General features: G+C 44.2%; 1 protein-coding gene across 1 annotated transcript in view; it reads left to right on the top strand.

Annotated features, from left to right (window-relative positions):
• The first annotated feature begins 7,187 nt into the window (after positions 1-7,187).
• Positions 7,188-18,388, top strand: part of LOC107271027 (Krueppel-like factor luna) — a 175,161-nt gene continuing 163,960 nt past the window's right edge. The window contains exon 1 of the mRNA XM_025088276.1: positions 7,188-7,372. The gene's annotated coding sequence lies outside the window, so the exon portion shown is untranslated. The remainder of the gene's footprint in view (positions 7,373-18,388) is intronic.

Below are 18,388 nucleotides of genomic sequence, written 5' to 3'. Positions count from 1 at the left end.
GGACAGAAAGGGTCCAGGAAAGGAGATCCGAAAACTGCAGTCTCCCGTATCCATGACTCCTTCCAATCTGGCCACAATTCAACAGTCGTCCTCCGCCTTTTGCTACGGTCGCCACGAGCTACTTGTTCCGAGTAGAGAGGGGTGGCCATGTTGGTAAAAGTCGAACTGATATTACCGCAAGTATAGGTAGTGGTAGTGGTTCCAGAAATACGACAAGTAACAGTAGTAGCAAGTGGAGATGCACTGGTATCCATCTACCGCGTCCCATGGTTTGTACTCTCATAGTTTTTTTTTTTAAATTCAACATAAGTACGTAGTAAGTATAGCGTCTACACACCATTTTTTGAGTTTTTCAAAAAAGTATCGTTTTCAACATTTTCCTATTAGTCCCATTCGAAAGAGTATAGTCTCAATAGTATCTGGAGTGAAATCGATGGAAGCAAGTTTCCCTCCAGCATCCTTTCTGAGGGACCATTCTTGATCGAGTATCGATTGATTATCGAAAATCTCTAACTGTGTTATATATTGGATTGTGCATAGCAGTGCATCCAAGATGATGGCCAATACGAATTTACATCTCTTTATGAACGTTCGAATTTTCAAATTGTGACGTCATTGAATTTTTTATACAGGGTTCGTCTTCCTTCTTCAAATTTTTCATTGATACTATCAGATATTATTTTTACCGAGATTCGCAGTATACTTGGCGATACTTTCGAAATGATACTATTAATAACAATAATAAAGAGGGTAAACGATTGAGGTATCATTTTCGCGTTGCTGTCCATGGCGAATAACCCCGTAAAGCGCAGACCGCACTCCACTTACTCTCTGTATATTGCTTTGGATGTGCAATAACTGTAAGCGTTTTGGGATTTATATCGTTTCATTCCTGTGTAACCAGCATATTGGCTGGACGAACGTTAAGCCCCGTGTCCGTCCCTACGTTACGGCACGTGACGTTATCTGATAAACTTATTTTTCATACAGCCCATGTTAAAACCGAGCGACCGGCGAACCGGATAATCGTGTATTTTTCACCGCTTCCATACCGCCCTCGCGCACCCTTGCCTTAATCTTTTGACGAAAAAAAGGGAGATATAAAAAAAAAAAAGAATAAAAAGACCGGGAACGAAGAGAAGCAGAAAAAAGCACAAGTCAAGAAAACCCCCCCCCCCCTGGGGATCACCCGTAATTTCCGGGGAACTCCTAACGTTGCTCCGGGCTGAATCTCGGCCTGACACGATCTCCGATCTCTATCAGTATTGTGGAAGAGATAACGGAGGAAGGAAAAATGTCTAAGGATACCGCAAGCCTTGAGCTCTCGACAGGATGCGGTATCCCTGCATCCCGTACCGACGGCACGAAGTCCGTTACGTAATTTCGTCGATGGCGAAGACGAGATAGAGAGACACCGATTTATATTAACGATATACTCGGAAAAGAGAATCTACCGTAGAATGTACTGTGTGACGTAGTAAAATACTTTTAATTAAATCAACCGTATTTATTCGTAGTTACTCCATATTCATGGTACAAGACACCAATAATTTATTCATACGCGCGTTACGTTCAATCTGGTAGCTCAATGAAATAGTTGAAGGAAAAAACAATTTTAATAAACGAAACAATGAAAATTCAATATTTGACAATGGAATTATACTATTAATTACTGCAGTATAGCATTAATAATATGTTCAATTTCGTAACGTTTGTTACGATCGACATTGACTTACGATATAGTATTCTTATTATATTCAACGCTATATGCAGTAACTGTTAAAATCATATCTGTGGTAGGAAGAACGTTGGTAGATAAGAGGAAAAGATATAAGAAAAAGGGAAGTAAATTCAAACCGACTATAGAAAAGAATTCCCTCATAAATATGCCGTCCGTCACGTCTACTTCAGTTTTCACCCAGAATCGAAGGATCCTCGTTGTAAATTGTCCGTGATAATTCTTTTTTTTTCTGGCACGACGGTGAAATGGAGAAATAAAAAAAAGATATGGGAATGGGCGAAAACTCGAAAGACATCGTGCATGGGTCTTCCCGAATGGTTCCTTCGTAGAATCGACTTTCGTTCTTCCAGCCCCTATATTTCTTGCTATGCTCTTCGCATACGCCACTCTCATATGGTATGCATGAAAACGACTTATTCGTCAATGAAATGATCGGTGTCCCCGTGCGAAGGTCTGCCGTGCGTTATATTCCCGTGGAAGTTCATGGAGTCGTGGTAAGGGAGTCCAAAGGTACGTACATCGCCGCGCGTGTTATTTGAGTTATTTCACACATGGCCACCGATCGATAACCATCGCATTGCATTCAAGTAGGAAAAATCCCCCTTCGTCTCTGAACTCTTTCCCGTTTCGCGTATCCAGGTAGGCGATACCCACCTAGTAGGATGTCTAACCTTATACCAGTGGCAGTTACATTCCGCGAATCTATAGTCGTTCCACGAGTTCAATATTTTTTTGACAGTTCGAAAGCAATGCAATCCTCAGTAAATTGCACGTGACTTTTCTAAAAGATCACGAAAATTTATGCCGATAGAAAAATGTTTCAGTATAATATCACTAGCATATCATGTAAAAAAAAAAAAACTATATGGAGCCACGTGTGATTTCTTAATGATTGCACTGTACGCGACCTGTCAAAAAAACACATGGTACTCGCATACGGACCATAGGTATGACCATGGTGTAAACACTGTGGCGCAAAGCCGCTTTGACACGTGCGCGTTTACGGTCGTATAGTTGGTTTGAAAAAAATGTGAAGAATTTTCGTGGGGGTACGTAACGATAAACGCCAACCCTCACGGAAGGTAATTTAGGGGTGTCGAGGGAGCCAGAGGGGAGCTGGCAAAAAATAATCGCTGGCGTGAGAAGCTTGGTTGAGAGTTTGTTAAGGTTGGATGGTCTATAGGTATAATGCAGGTCTGTCGGTGACATTATTAGGTTGGTAGCTAGTACGAGGGTGTTGAAGAATTCCGAATTAAATTACCAGTAAATATTTGTCTCTATTGCGCGAGAAGCCGTCGCGACTCGTGCGGTAGATTAAAATCAAATGTTTTGTATGAAAACAATCGTGTCTTTCGCGTTACAGGAGCTTCGCATACTTTCAGGCTGATCCCAGCTACTTGAACGTAGGTACAAGATGGCAAGATCACGCGGGTAGATTCCGTAAGAGATTTTCTCGAAAAATTTTGGTCTTTACTCTGCCTCCGGAATCCGACGTTGTACCATAATACACCAATAAAAATGCAGAGTGGTCCTCGCCAAGGTGCAGCACTGCAGACCCGTCTACGTTACCCACCTACGTCGACGTAAAGGCGAACGGAATACGCGCTCGAGATCGAGCCGGCTGAGCATTCAGATTGAATGTGCATCTCCGGGAAATGCTGAGAGGCAACCGGCACTCGCTGATTCTCGCCGGGAAATAAACATCCGGAATACCTGAATTGCACGTGGTGCGAGCTCAATCGTATTTTGTGAATTTTAGACGCGGGATTTTGGGTCAGGACGATTTACCCAAAAAAACGATTTAAGCTACGTTTTCAATGAGCGACCGTTTAAACTTTTTGTCACAATACGTACAAATGTCAAACGACTGTTTAACATCTTTAACCTTGTTCCGAAGCAATTTCACGGTGTAATTTTTCTTTTCCTTACGTACCGGGAAACGATGATTCAGGTAAGCGACTAAAGCAAAGATTGTCTTAGGGCCGAAGACTGCAGTGAAATTTAAAAGAGGATCTGAGGACGTACCTTGTTGTATGAGTAAAGGTAAAAAAAAATGTATAAATGAAAACATGCTATTAAAGCCGTATCCCCATGGCGCTGCAGACCAGACGCATTTATTCGCAATGCAAAAATGTCCCCGTCGAGCGGCGATATTATAAACGGAAGAGAATGCAGTTAATATTACGTCGGAGAGCGCGGCGGCTGCAGGACGCCGTTATTTGCGATGCATATAAATGCATCGGAAACGGCCGCATAGTTGCATGAATCATAGCAATTATCGTTTATGCCGTTTCCCTACGGCATGCGGCAACCTGCTGGAATCTGTTGAAACGGCCTCACTTTTATTCACTCCGAGCGGATTCTGTGCACCTCTCATAAAATACCATTGAAAATCGTAAGATCAATTCAAATACTCTTACCAGTCGTAAGGGCTTCCACTTACGTAATCTCAGTATCCGCACTCAGTACGTTCATTACGCTCGGCAATTGTTTCATCACGCTCGTCCGCGATGACGTACGAGAGGAAGTATTTTTGAAAAATTACAAAACGAAGGAAAAAAATCTTTTATAAAATCCTAATTAAATTTTATCTACACTCGAATATCCTTCCCATATAGAATTTTCTATATGTACGTATGTGGGTTTGCCGAAAAATTACGGACAATATCTCGCACTTGGAAATGTTTTTATCCGTTATCAGACTCACTCCGCATATTTGTACCAAGTAAAATCAAGTTCTTCGGTATATCCTCGCGTACTCATATGTTCATGTATGCGTACCTGGTGAAACGTTTGTTCAGATTTAACACGTGACGTACGACGTAGACTCGCAATAGACACAGTCAGAGAGCCTCGTCGCGAACCGTGATTCATATACTTGTCGCGCCGGTTGATGCTATTTCCCATAACGGGCGAATTCCGTCGCGCTATCCTGCCGTTCTAAACACATCTCCTCGCAGCGACTTCCACTGTAATCTTGGTATTGTTAGTCAGCTGAATGTCAATGCGTAATAGCGTAAAAGACTCATACCAGGATGCGTCTGTATGATAACGAGGGTAAATAAAAAAATTGATGAATAATCGAGAGAAAAAAGATGAAGTATCATTAGCATAAAGTGTAATTATAATAATTTTACAATTATCCAGAAATTTCCCCATTTTTTCATAAAACCCATATCGTTACTTAGTCGCTCGCTGACCTACATTAATCTTGTACATTGTTTACCTCGAATGCACGTATCCGCTGTGTTTGTTACTTGGATTTTTATTTTTTCCCGTTGCCCTGTTCTCCGCTTCCAGGTTTACGGGTCTCGGCAGTGGGAAGTCGGAGTGCGACTAACGACGAGTTCTGTCGCTCTTTTACGACGCTTAAGTAGCCATAAGCCAAGTGCACAATGGGCGAGTTTCGCAAAGACTGTCGTACGCTCAGGATTAATAAATAAATGCGTCAGGAGAGCAAACGGCTTCCGTGGCCTTCGTGCTCTTAAGGAAACAGTTACTTATCGTCATAATGGCTGACACAGGCTCCCGTGCTTATGCAAGTAAATACGAACGAACGGAAAGAAAGACCTGAAGCTCACGGAAGTTCATTTCGAAGGGCTGCAAATCGGAATAAAAATGTTGATAATGGGAATTGATTAAATTTACTCTTAGGGGGGTGCATTAAAAATATTACAGAGTCCAATTCATTCGTAATCACGTGTCGACTACATAGGCAGGTGCACAATACCGTGCGTGGAAAGCTGGATTTTTCATTTAAGCTCAGCACGAGATACGTTGGAGGTTTGTTATATATAACGTGTCTTACGAGATCAATAGCGAGCATGCAAGAGCCAATATTAGCAATCTCCGAAATATGCCGGTAAATATTTGGTGACCATGCCAGGCTGGCTGGGCTCAAGGATATCATGTGTGTGCTATGTGATCGGAGTAGGGAGGCTCGGTATTAGACGGTCGTATCCGACGCGTGCGTAGCGACGCGCAAACGCCATAGACGCTCTATGGAAACATCGCCTAATTGACTCGTGCTGGCAATGTCACTGGCAAGGAAACGATCTGTACACAAAATCGTTAAGGTTCGCGATTTGCGTTCTTTCAGAATAGCGCTACGACGGATTGGTGGTACAGATATATTAATTACAACGTGAGTTCCTACTGTTGGGTTAACGGGTCGACTACGATGCGAATATAGGTAAGGAGATTGGATCATAATTTTTATTAACACGAAAAAAAGGAACTTGTACGAATTGAAATTGTGTGTAAATCTAAATCTAAAATTAGATTAGCGTAATTAATATAGAGTATTACTCTTATGTGTCGTCATATCCGAACTCGTTTAATTAGCTAACGTTATATAGCTTAATGTTAAGGATATGGAAAAATTTATAAAAAGTGTTTAACATCATCCCTCCCATCCCTCCCTCATTCAGCAGTCACGTTTAGCCACCTTCAGCTTGTCAACTCATTTCATAAACATGATCAAAGGAATGAAGCAAAGAATAAAAGTGCACGTAGAAGTGAATCAGGTATTGTGATTTCGTTTCTGTATATGTAATATACGTATATATATGTATATATACGTAATAACGTGAGCGTGATTTATTTTGAATCTCACATCTCGACGTTGTTCAATTAAATACTACGACTCTCGTTTCACTTCCCGTCAGGATAGTGACTAGTGCACCAGCGTGACTTTATAACTACGTAGAACCGTATGTGAATGACGAAAGGTTGTTTTTTCACGAAAGTGCAACAGCACCGGATTGAAAGTCACAAGAAAGCAATTCCAGTGTAGGAGCGTCGGGACGCCGCGAGAGGTGGAAAAAAAAGATGATTTCCAGTAACACAGAGACGGGCGAGTTCGCGCGCCGTGCTGGAAGCATGAATGAGACTGCAGTTACGTAAATGGCAGGGCCGTCGAGGAGCGTCGTGCAATTAATCCGTAACGAATGTGCCGAGCCGTGTAATTAAACGGCGTCGTTACGGAAAGCGTCGATCGGTTCTTAGGCGCCGAGTAAATCTGATAAATTCAGGTAATAAAAAAAATAGTTTCGATAACCTCGAAATAAAAAAAAAAAGTTGCGATTCTCACGACGTAACGAATAATTTGAGCCGCAGTCCCGGTAATGCAAGTGCGCGCATTTGCGCAAAACAACACGAAGGCGTCCTTGAGTCACGTGACTGTCTTCGTAAAAGCATTGGCCGTATACATAAATTGGGTATACTTATCTCGAGGTTTTAATAGCTAAACACGTTTTACTCCCGTTAAACGGTACCGTACCGAAACTAACCTGACCCAACTTCCACGCAGTAAATCGATATCCCTGGCGTGACTTCGCGTTGCATAACAAAAGACATTTTCACCGGGCAATTATACTGAGCAAGGACGCGGCGAACGTAACGTAACTCGACGTGTATTACAAGTCGCGAAGTTACGAGCCGCGACCCAGATCGATTGCGCCTGAATTCCTGTGATAGTAACGTTGCCAAGGTATCGAGTCTCGGTGAGAACGGACCGAGTGCGTTTATCTCGGACGTGATACGGGAGTGTACGTATGGGCGTACGTTGAAGATTCAGCCTGCTTGGACGACTTTAGGATTCATGAGGATGCGACTACTTTCTCGGACGAGGTAAGTCCCAAGGCATCTACGTACCTTGTCGATTCGAATAAGGAAGGCGGGACGTAAGACGTTTGTTTTTGAAACTCTCACTTCTTAACGGCACTTTGCTTGTATGCTAACCTAACCTAATTTCGTATCGTCCTGTGACGTATGCGGTAGGAAACTATGACTGGATGCTGGAGTAATTTCCAGCAGGGATTAAACGGATGATCGAGTGTACGGAGGCAATAGTAATTATTGATAATGGTACACGCGCGCTTGTACGGAGTAGCATGTTCTAATAGGTTTTAATATTTTTATCGGATGCTGAACGCCGGCGCTACCGTGTTTGCCCGAGACTTCATCTCGTTGCAATTACCCATGCATCTATGCGCGCATTGATTCCCACTTAGGTATAATGTATGTTGGTGTATAACGGGTGCTTCGAAACGAGATTATATACTGGGACGGTAAGAGACGTTAAGATAGGTTACTTGTTCGGGATCTTTTATTTTCAAGTCTTGTTTAGGATCTTATGGGATTGGCTATGATAATAGGGGCATGTAGATATAAAATGTGGATATATAGGTATACAAGAGTGTTACGGTTGGGAGGCTACTTGGAATACCAGCAGGGGGTAGTTTCCAAAGTATAAGACTTTCTGGATGGTTCCTGAGGAATATGAAAGTCCCTAGGAAACTTATCTGGCTGTGCTTCCTTCAACGAGACTCGAATTCTTTTTGGGTTCTGGTCACCCAGTATCTCGCAACCTATTTGCAAATTGGTTTTCCCGATGCCGCGATAAACGTGGATGCGTCGAATGGATGGCGACGTGCGTTTGTCTGATTGAAACTGGAATGCGGACTCGCCGAGCGAATCTTAAGGGAAGATGCTGAAAGGGATTTATCTTTCGACGCCTGCCAAGCCGATCGCGTGCGATGATTAAGAAAAAGTTAGGAAAAAATATTTACTCGTATAGTCGAGCGATACTGCTGCTGGTTGAGAATTTAAGTGCGTGTGTAGATTTGCATATATTAATGAGCAATAATCGATGCGCGTAATTACAAAAAAAGAAATATGTATGTTTCTGGTACAATTACTTGCGGGTATACGGATACATTTTTTATTCGTTATCAATTTATTTATTGCGTCGGCAAGGCTCACGTGCAACAGTTTTATAAATTAATCAGTCATTGATAAATCAATATATAGTAATACTTATTGATACTAAATATAGATAAAGCGCGCCGAGTGTAATACTCAGTTTCACAATTTTGTGATAGAACTTAATATTGCTGACGCGTAAACGCGCATCACACGTAAATTATGGATACGTGATTATGACGGATATTTACAACAGAATTATATTCAAGTGTATACGCGGTGTCCGAAAATCGACCAATCAGCATGGGAATAAAATGCTGACGGACTGTGCGAATTTTTGGATAAAAATAATTAAATGTCAATTTGTGAAATTTTTACTGATCGAAAAAACCAAATGACTATGCTTACTTAACAATTAGATTATTCGCTGTCGTATATTCGCGTTTCTCGTATTGCATAACGGATATTCGCATCGCGCAAAAATTAGCATAAAGTACCATACAAAGCTCTTTCTTTACGACCATCCAGTATAATGGCGCTAAACAGCACTATTTTTTTTGCCTTTATTTAAAAAAATCTTTTTTCCTTAACCTGTATTATTTTTTGCCCCCACGGTGTCGCAAGTTTGCGCGATGATGATTTCACAAGACGGCGCGCATGCGCAGAACTAACACGACTCGTAAGCACGAACGAAATCACGTTTACGCGAGATCCTGATACACGTAGCGAATCCACACAGCAGGGCAAATCGTCATGGCGATTGCTTCGTTGGAAACGTGCCTTATCGTTCATATTCGACACGTAGCGAAGAAACGCGCTCAGATTAACCTGTCATAAGTCGTAGTGGAGAGTTAAGAAGTCCTGATACCGCAGGCCCTCTCGCAGTTGGCTACGCACCAGGAATCATAAAAGCGCCTCTGAGAGCCTCTTACCTCCGATACATTTCAAGCAGTAGGGATTTACGCGAGTCTTGGGACTGGCTCTCCTCCCTTGCTTCGTTTCTCTCTCTCTCTCTCTCTCTCTCTCCACTTATTCTCATATCTCTTTACAATCCACACTCATTTCTCTTAGACTGGCTCTCCTCCCTTGCTTCGTTTCAAGCGCCTCTGAGAGCCTCTTACCTCCGATACATTTCAAGCAGTAGGGATTTACGCGAGTCTTGGGACTGGCTCTCCTCCCTTGCTTCGTTTCTCTCTCTCTCTCTCTCTCTCTCTCCACTTATTCTCATATCTCTTTACAATCCACACTCATTTCTCTTAGCACGGAGTATGGAAGAGGACGGGATGAAAAAAAATGATTTTGAAATTCCTTCGTTACAAGGATGCAGCAGGACTTCGTACCACTTCCTCGTACACTTCATTCCGTCCTCGCTTCTCCTTAATCTCGGCGGCTATTTTTACTGAGTTTACAGTCACACTGGAAATTACTCACCGGATGCTTGCGATAACGTTGCACAATCCGACTGCGCATCGTACCATCTCTCGACTCGTAGCAGTCTGCGATCGTGACTCAATCGCCAAGGCACGTACGGTTAATTGCTCGTTTGCATGAGAAAAAGAGATTTCCGGTGTTAGAATTCCGAATCGAATTCAGCGACGGATGCTGAAAGACGTGGCTGTTGGTTGAGAGAAATGTATGCATGGAATCTATATAAGTGAAGCTATGAGGAAAATATATGTATGTTTAAGTGTGGATACAGGCGAAGAAAAGAAGAATAAAACGCGAGTCTAACAGGTAGAAGGAAGTTTATCGGCAAAATTTATACAGCAAGGATAAATTGTTAATCCTCGAGAACACAGGGAAACACGATACTCATTGGAAACCCCACAGGAACCTGATATTAAGTAAAAGGATTTCCAGGAAGAAATGATGCGGCTGATGAGAAATTTAGGTACCTATCGCGTTATCCCAGGAGTCAGTGAGCCAATCGGCCAGTCTTCGTCGTTCTGGCGTAGGAAAGCCGGAAAGGCTTCTTCCTGGTACAGTATCTATTCCTCTTATTCTTTCTTTTAGGGACTGCGAATCCCTACCACATAAGCGCGCACCGTGTATGACGAAAGGATTGGAACGCGCGGGAATATAAGCGCCGCGACGCTTTTGAGCTATAGGAGGAGCCTCGCGGCTTGGAAAATAGAAAAGCGTCAGGAGGCTAATGTGATTTGCAGGACGGGTCGAGTCTAGCGCCATTGTACCACAGTGCTCCAAGGAGAACCGGGTGGGTTGGGTTTGAGCGCAATGCCGAATTTTCCACGTCGGTTGCCCAGGACAGACGCCACATTGTCTCGCCTTACGGGAGAGACGTAGAAATAGGAAAAGTAATGAATAAAGGATCTTTCGACCAAAACGTATCCGCATGATCGCCATATTGTCCTTTCGATTATATTACATACACATGTATATCGGAATTTATTGGTTCGATGAAAATGCATGATTTTTTTGTATCGTCTTTCAAAAACAAAAATTGCTTTCTGCCCGATCCGCAAAAAGCGTCCCGACGCATTCCCTATGTACAATCTCTACATGTACAGCAAGGTAAATTCAAACACTAAAGAATAATACATATAAACACATACTACACTGTACCATAATCGTACCTGCAGTCGTTCCTGGTTTTTCGCGAACTCGCGGGTTCCCGGAGGAAGCCGGCTACGAGACAAGCGTGCGAAAAGCCCTGCCGGAACCGGAAAGCGTGGCACTTGGCATATCAACGAGATGCTAACGGGTTACCGATCACCCGTAAATGGCTCGATGACGACCTGTCTACTGGTCCCATCGATATTACTTGCTTCTTTACATTGCACCTTGTCCTGGATGCCCACGTGCACTGTAGTTCTTCGTGCAAGATACCTTTTTCTAGAAGCGACCAGCGAGAAGCCGTCCGCCATCCACGTGTGCGAAATATAAGCACGAAGCGGGACTCCGTCCAGTCGCTCGTACCGCTCGTACTCGTCACACCGATTTATCCATCGGTCCATTGGTCCTGTCATCCTTGCTCGCCTCTCGGGTCTCAGTACTCACGCGTCCTGTCCTCCTCTCTCCCATAACTTTCCACGACTTCCACCTCCCGTTCCAACTGGGATCAGCGACGCGGCTGGACCCTCCTTTTGCACGAGGAGGCGACTTCTTGTCGTCGTGCCGTAGTAGCCAGCCAAAGCGTGGCGAATGGGAGCCTTCATGCATGAATGGCGAGTACGGATTCTTATTGGCGCGTTCTCGTTCGTGCATTTGCTCCGCGGCACCGGGAAGTGCACTCGCTCTATTGTTAAGTAGATTTATATGATGCGGCGATGACTATCGGAAACCGCATCTGCAGCCCACTTATTGCCCCCAGCTGTCTCCGTCTCTCTCTCTCTCTCTCTCTCTCTCTCTCTCGCCCACGTGTTTCCCTCCGTGCTCACCCTGCGTCGGACCCTCGACCGGAGTTCCACGGGCCATCCGACTCCACGGGCAGCTCTGACTCCTTCGAACCCCGAGGACGTTTTCCGTGCGCTCAGCCAAATGCCTACGGTAACGTTCCTAGAAGAAGGTGAAGCGCAGTGAGACTTCCTGTGAGATTTCGTTGGTCTTTCGGGGCAAGGCTTTTTGTTTCGTTAGGATCGATATTACTTTCGTCACGGGGCCGTAGACCGGGTTATAAATTATAAGGGGTGCTCTTGTAATCTCTATCTCAAAGCTACTGATACATCATCGTCATCCCGGCATTCGCTCGGTGGATGGATGCGCGCGCATACCTCGTCTATGCTCCGAGACACCCCCCGCGCCCACGTGCCCCGATATTCGCGCTCGCGTTTGCTCCTTTAACTCAGCGAGAAAAAAGTGAAATTAATGAGCACATCCTGATAAGCATTTTACCTAATTGAAAGGAGTAAAAAATGCTGGTTAATTTCTTCCTTCAGAGAGACGCGCGGCATGGTAAGGCACGAGTCATTAGCTACAAGCACCGCAGCATCCACTCACAGGGTGCACCGCTCCTGGCGCACTTGGCTCCGCGCGTACACGATCTTTTAATCTAAATTAATGCTTTTAGCGAAATTAACTGAAAGCTGGTTACGCAGGCGTCCCTTTCACTTTAGGATCGATAAGCGCCATCGTTACCGGTTGTAGGAACTAAAGAAAGGGCGACATGCGAGAGGAATGCAAAATCAAATGGGACCATCCTTCGTTTGAAATTCGATGTACCCAGCGAGTTACTTAAATTTCACGCAGATCAATTCTATTTTCTGATAACTCATCATCCTATTGTTATAAGGTCTGGATCGTCGAGCTATCGTAAATCGGCGCTTCGTACGACACAGGGTCACGAGTTTCCATATCGCGGTGCAGGAAGGCTGCAACGTGGCCTGTCGAGAAAATGCATTTCCTCGACACTGAAGCTTTTCCGAGTAGGAAACGCGACTATCGGAGAGCTTTCGATCAAAGTGAAGCTTTCATTGCCGATAATGCAGATCGCTCAGTTAATAGCACATTAATAGCAGTGCAATGACCTTCCATCCTCGTATCTCTTGGCAAACTGCATTTCACTCGCATCAGCAGATACACTGAGTAAACTGATGAATAAACTCAGCGCAATTCTCCATTGGTTGGAATCACGTGGAACCTTTTTCTTTTCTTCTTCTTATATACTCATCCAATCGTGTCTGTTATGTATCGCGACGTCGCTTATCGAACTAACTGACTGATACCTAGAATTCACACTGGATGTTTATCCAGGGTAAAGGCTTGGAATCCGGGGACGATCATCGTCGCCGAAAGTGACACCGAATTCTCTGGGTATTTGACCCGGTACGTTAACCTTTGGTGAAACCGAAGCAATTGCACTCATTGTCGGAATGCCCGTGGGGAGGATGAGTGATTCAGCGGCTAATTGGGCCCAGTCTGTTTTTACGAGAGAATGTCCTCCGGAGCGCGTGGGTGCCTCGCTCGAGTAGAGTAGGCCAAACTACACGTACGTCTCGTGTACGCTTGGCGTATGTAGTATTTACGTATGCGCATTAAAGAGGGATTCACGTATGCACCGGGTGGTCCGAAACGTCTTGTCCCATGGTACTGGGTGATGTGTATAGTACGTATGGGTATCATGGGATCTCCCTTTTCCTCCCTCGAGGCGAGGTTAACAAATACGGTTATTGCTAATTGACATTTTAACTGCTAATTAAAGCAAGTATGTCCGGCTGTGATATGTACTAGCTGGTGACGTGTGGGTGCCAATAAAAGAAACGGCTGACTCTCGACCTCACGAGCCTCTCATCAAGTCCTACTATCCCCGTAACTTCACTAAATTAATTACTACCACCATAGTCATCATTCATCATTCGCATCACCTTCGATTCCTTTTAGGTCCTGTCATTCTTTTCACTGATGGTTGATGCTGGGTGGATGAACTCGATCGAAATTTCTTTTAGATATTAATATACCGACGGTATCAATTTTGTATTGCGGGCTTGGATGGTCAGTTGGATTCAGTTTGGATAGTAAAGTTTATACTGTTATAAGATCTTTGTATGGTTAAGTGGACGCAGTGTATAAAGGGATGAATTAAGTGGGTGCATTGTGAGAGCTATGCACAAAAGAAGAGTGAATTAATGGAGCAGCTCTTTTCGGGTGGCTGCCAGTTTTCGAGTGAAACTGTACAGCCTCCCGGATGGACCTCGATGTCAGGTCAAAGAAGGATGAAGTAAAAGGGCGTCTATACAGAGTGGATAATAAATTCCACTATTTATAACCGAGTGCTTAATTTATCTTTAATTCTCAGAATTTAGGTCATTATCCTCTGCAGTGCACGACTCGAGGACGTTTTTATTCGATTCAAGTGTATATATAAGGTTGCGTGTAATTTTTAGTTGGAGTTATCGCAATCGACTATGTAATTTTGCAGGGAAAAGAAAACCCCATGTAATTTCAGGATTCTTATCGTATCTTTTGATTTTCCTGCAGTTACCGTTATAGCAGGGTTTCCCTTCCGGGATTCGCCTTATACTAGGATCCTGTAGAACCCGTGAAACTTCCCCTTTGGAAATAGGGCCTCGTAGGGTTAACCGCAAGGCTGCTTTCCACGAAGGCATTCGCAAGGTGGGTACCGGTACCTATATGTATAGCCACCGCATAGCGAGGGTAGAAAATGAGATGGAGACGAATGAGGGTGGTAACTGCGGGACGAGATCTGCGTGTACATTTTTGTTATCTGCCCGGCGGAGCACTCCGAACAAACGGGGTGAAGATTAGAGGGTTCGCAGGGGATGGAGATATTTCGAGGATCGCTTGGATATCCTCCTGCCAGGAACGTGTCTTTGCGGTTCGGACACGACGTATGGAAATATACGTAAAAATTGAAACGAACGACAAGTCGCAGCCTCGCGGAGTAAAGGCGCGCTTTGATGACTTTACGAAACTGTTAAAATAGCTTTGAGACGTTGCATTAGCCAAAAGCTGCTATGTATCGGCGTAACGTATATAACTGAAACGTGCGTATGAATAGGGACACCTAAATATCTACATATGTATCTTATTGACATATCTACTACCTGCGAGACTCGCATGACCGGCTATTCACGTTCCTCGCGTTAAGTTAACATTTGCACCTGGTGATAATATATGCGCGACTTGGCCGTTGTTTAACACCCCGGCGACTTATCGATACGTACAGTACTCGTGCGTGTATGGTTACACGCAATGGGCACTCTGCGCGTACGTACGGTGCGCAACGGGGCCGAGAGTACCTTGTTGAAATAACTCAGTCTCCTTCCCGGCGAGAATCCTCATAAATGGGGGGACAGAGTGCGAGGAGGAAAAAGAAGAAGGACGCATAGAGAAGTTGGAAATCCATAGAGGATTCCAAGTGGCGAAAAGGTGAACCGACGGGAAACCGTGCCGGAATTGTTCGTCTAGGAAGGAATAGGGAGCTGGGCCAAGAGGGAGGGGGGAGGCAGGAGGATCGTTACTTCGGGATGGTTGGACCATTAGGAAGGGCCTGAGAATTAAGAAAGTTCCTCGCTCGAGGTTACCCGGCTTGGGCAACCGTACCCAACCATTGGCAGTCATTAATTTCATGATGCTAAATGCCCAGCAAATTCGTTCTACTTCTTTATTTAGGCTGCAGTCGATGCTTATTTTTACTATGCGATTGTTTTAACTTCTTGTTATTGCTTTTGCCAAGTGTCACTGACGATGCTTCGGGACTCTTATGACGCACGCGCATACGCGTATCTCATAACGAGCACGGGACGTCTCTTTCACGGTGCACGTATACGTAGAGGATAGCACATCCTATGGATTGACTGCATAATTCATTTCCTCTATTATTGGCAAACCCCCGCGTCCATTGCCTCATTATACTTTGGTGCACAGTACGCGCCCTGCATTGTTAGTACATTGGGCGTGAGTGACTTCTCGATTGCTCATACGTATACGTATACGCACTTTCGATTAGAGAGATTCACAGACGATTGACACGGTTATCAAACTGGATAAGGATTGAGGGTGAACAAAATTTTTTTTATATATCGAATGCAATTTCTTGACGAGGAAATATGGTTAAATTGACAGTTATCAAATTTCGTGGGAATGAGGATCGGGAAAAAGTTCGTAATAATGAAATATAATTTTCGTTGAGGAAGAGTGGCTGTCCAACGCGTAGAATTCTTATGGGGGTTAGTTTAGCATGACGACGCGAAATTTGCAAAGAGGAACATTTATTATGGGCGGAGAGTACCATTTCCCGCGCCTCTGATAAAATGTAAGAAAATCATATACGGCCTGGATGGAATTTACATGTCGTTTACATATTCACCGTGGCATCCGGGACATTTACAAAAGTTGTTAGGCAATCCCGGGTAAATAGAAAGCAGCTCCTATGGGATTGTCACAATTTTGAAAATTGCCAGAAGCCTTTTTTTTCATCCTCCGTTGCCAGGATACGGCCCTGCTCCTCTTATCGTTCTCGGTTCTTTCCCAAGTAATTTTTTTTTTCTTATCATTCCTTATACTTTTCTCCCTAATGAAAGCCCGAAATAACACGGTCCGCTTAGGCCATTAGTCCGTTGATGTATAAAACTGCGTCACGTCCTTCTTGTCTGATGGTTACTAATATATCATATTTTTTCATCCGTCACGTGTTACGTACACTGCACGTCATTGATGCCTTCCTCACGATTTCAATACAATTTTTCTCATCTATGTCGACCTACTAGCTTCGGATCGATGGCCGATCGAAACACGGATGGATTTACGCATTGAATATAGTAGATGGAGTATAATATAATTTAATAATTCCATGCACGAGGGAAATTCGAATTCCGTTTATTATTTATTGATTACCCATTGTAATTCGCAGTAACCCGATTGATCGGTTTTATTGTTGCTTGTTTTTTTTTTTTACTTCCCTATTCATTTATTCCCAACACAAAAATATGGGGAAAACGGGTAATGCAAAGAGAGTGAAAGTGCGCATCTCGTACTTCTCTACCCCTTGGCACCCTCCCACATCAACCCAGTGGCTTTAGTTCACTTTCCTTCTGACATTTCATCCCTCTTCTGTCACTCGCTACTTTCTAATATTCACTCCGCGTTCATTTCTCCTCGACCCCCTTGCCGCGTTAATACTCGAAAGGATTATCCCCTCTCTGCCTCCTGGCGAAGTAACAGTTAGGGGTGTTAATGCACGAAACTCTTACCCCTGTTAAAAACCACCGTCCTTACGCCGTATGACTTCTTTTCCACCTCTCCTATACTCCTACCCCATCCGCATTTTCCCAATCCATCCCGTTCCCACAGATCCCTGAACGCGACTCTTTTTGGCAATGATTAATAACACATTGCCTTCGCTTTGCTATCCGACAACGGTGGATGATATCTCCCTGCGGATGGGAACGTAGATAGGTATATATAGGTAAATACTTTTCAGTCTTCGCATTCCCTTACGTCACAGGAACGAGTCGACGTCTCATCCCTCAGTAGCTGTCGCTCTCTATATACCTGTATATATAGTATAAACGTACACATAGGCTTATGTAATAAATGTATGCGTACACGTATATACAGATATATATGATATACCGGGTGTGTATATATTTATGGCTTGGTCTCAGTATCCTCCTGGGATGCTCTTACGCGCTGGAGCAACGGAATGCTCGGCCGTCCCTTAGCCGTTGCTATAGCGAGCTCTTGTAGGTCGTAGGAACTAACCTAACCCAGACGTCAAGGCTGCTAAAACCAACGTGTCCTTTATGAGTTTATTGACTTTTCATTTAATCCCGAATAAGAAAACACTTGACGAGTATGTACCTATCTGCTTGGTCGCTTCACCTGGCTTTGGAATCTACGTGTAGTTGAGTGTATTCTTATTTGAAATGGGGTCGTATGGGTTATCCGTGCGAGACAGTAAGGTTATTCGAGTGAGTAATAGGTACCCACATTAGGGTAGAGAATATAAATCGAGTGCGCGAGGGTCGGACGAGAGACTCGGGTAAAATTGGCGTGCATCTTTATTAATGGAATTTGCCGAATTAAAGAAATTGAATAATTTATATTCCCGTGCGTGAAAGTTACTTTCTTTTTTCCCGCGGGAGTTGCCATGGCTTCCACCTAGAGGCCCCCTTCTCAAGGGATGTTCAAGGGAGTAAGTTATACGTCGGGTAGGTGTGGGGGGTACAGCACAAGCAAGCGAGCAGGTAGATTGGCGGCCTTGACTGGCATTTGCGAAATCGGGGGATGACGTCAGTGGACGAAGCGGGGTTGAGGGGAACGAAAAGAGAGTACGGGGTGGTATGTGTGTGTGTATAAGGAGGGGGTGCAAGAGCGTCGTTCCCGTACACAAAAATAACTCAACAAGAAATATGCATTAGAAACTCATTTAGCCGGGCAACAATGCCGTACTCCCGACAATACAGGAGTGCATGCACGGGGCTGAGTTCCCGGCAGACCCTCGACCCCCCCCCCCCCCCCCCC

This window comes from Cephus cinctus, unplaced genomic scaffold, assembly GCF_000341935.2.
Source record: "Cephus cinctus unplaced genomic scaffold, Ccin1 Ccin1_scaffold0867, whole genome shotgun sequence".
NCBI classification, from domain to species: Eukaryota; Metazoa; Arthropoda; class Insecta; order Hymenoptera; family Cephidae; genus Cephus; species Cephus cinctus.
Note: the sequence above shows the minus strand (reverse complement) of the source record. Positions and strands in the feature narration are given on the sequence as shown.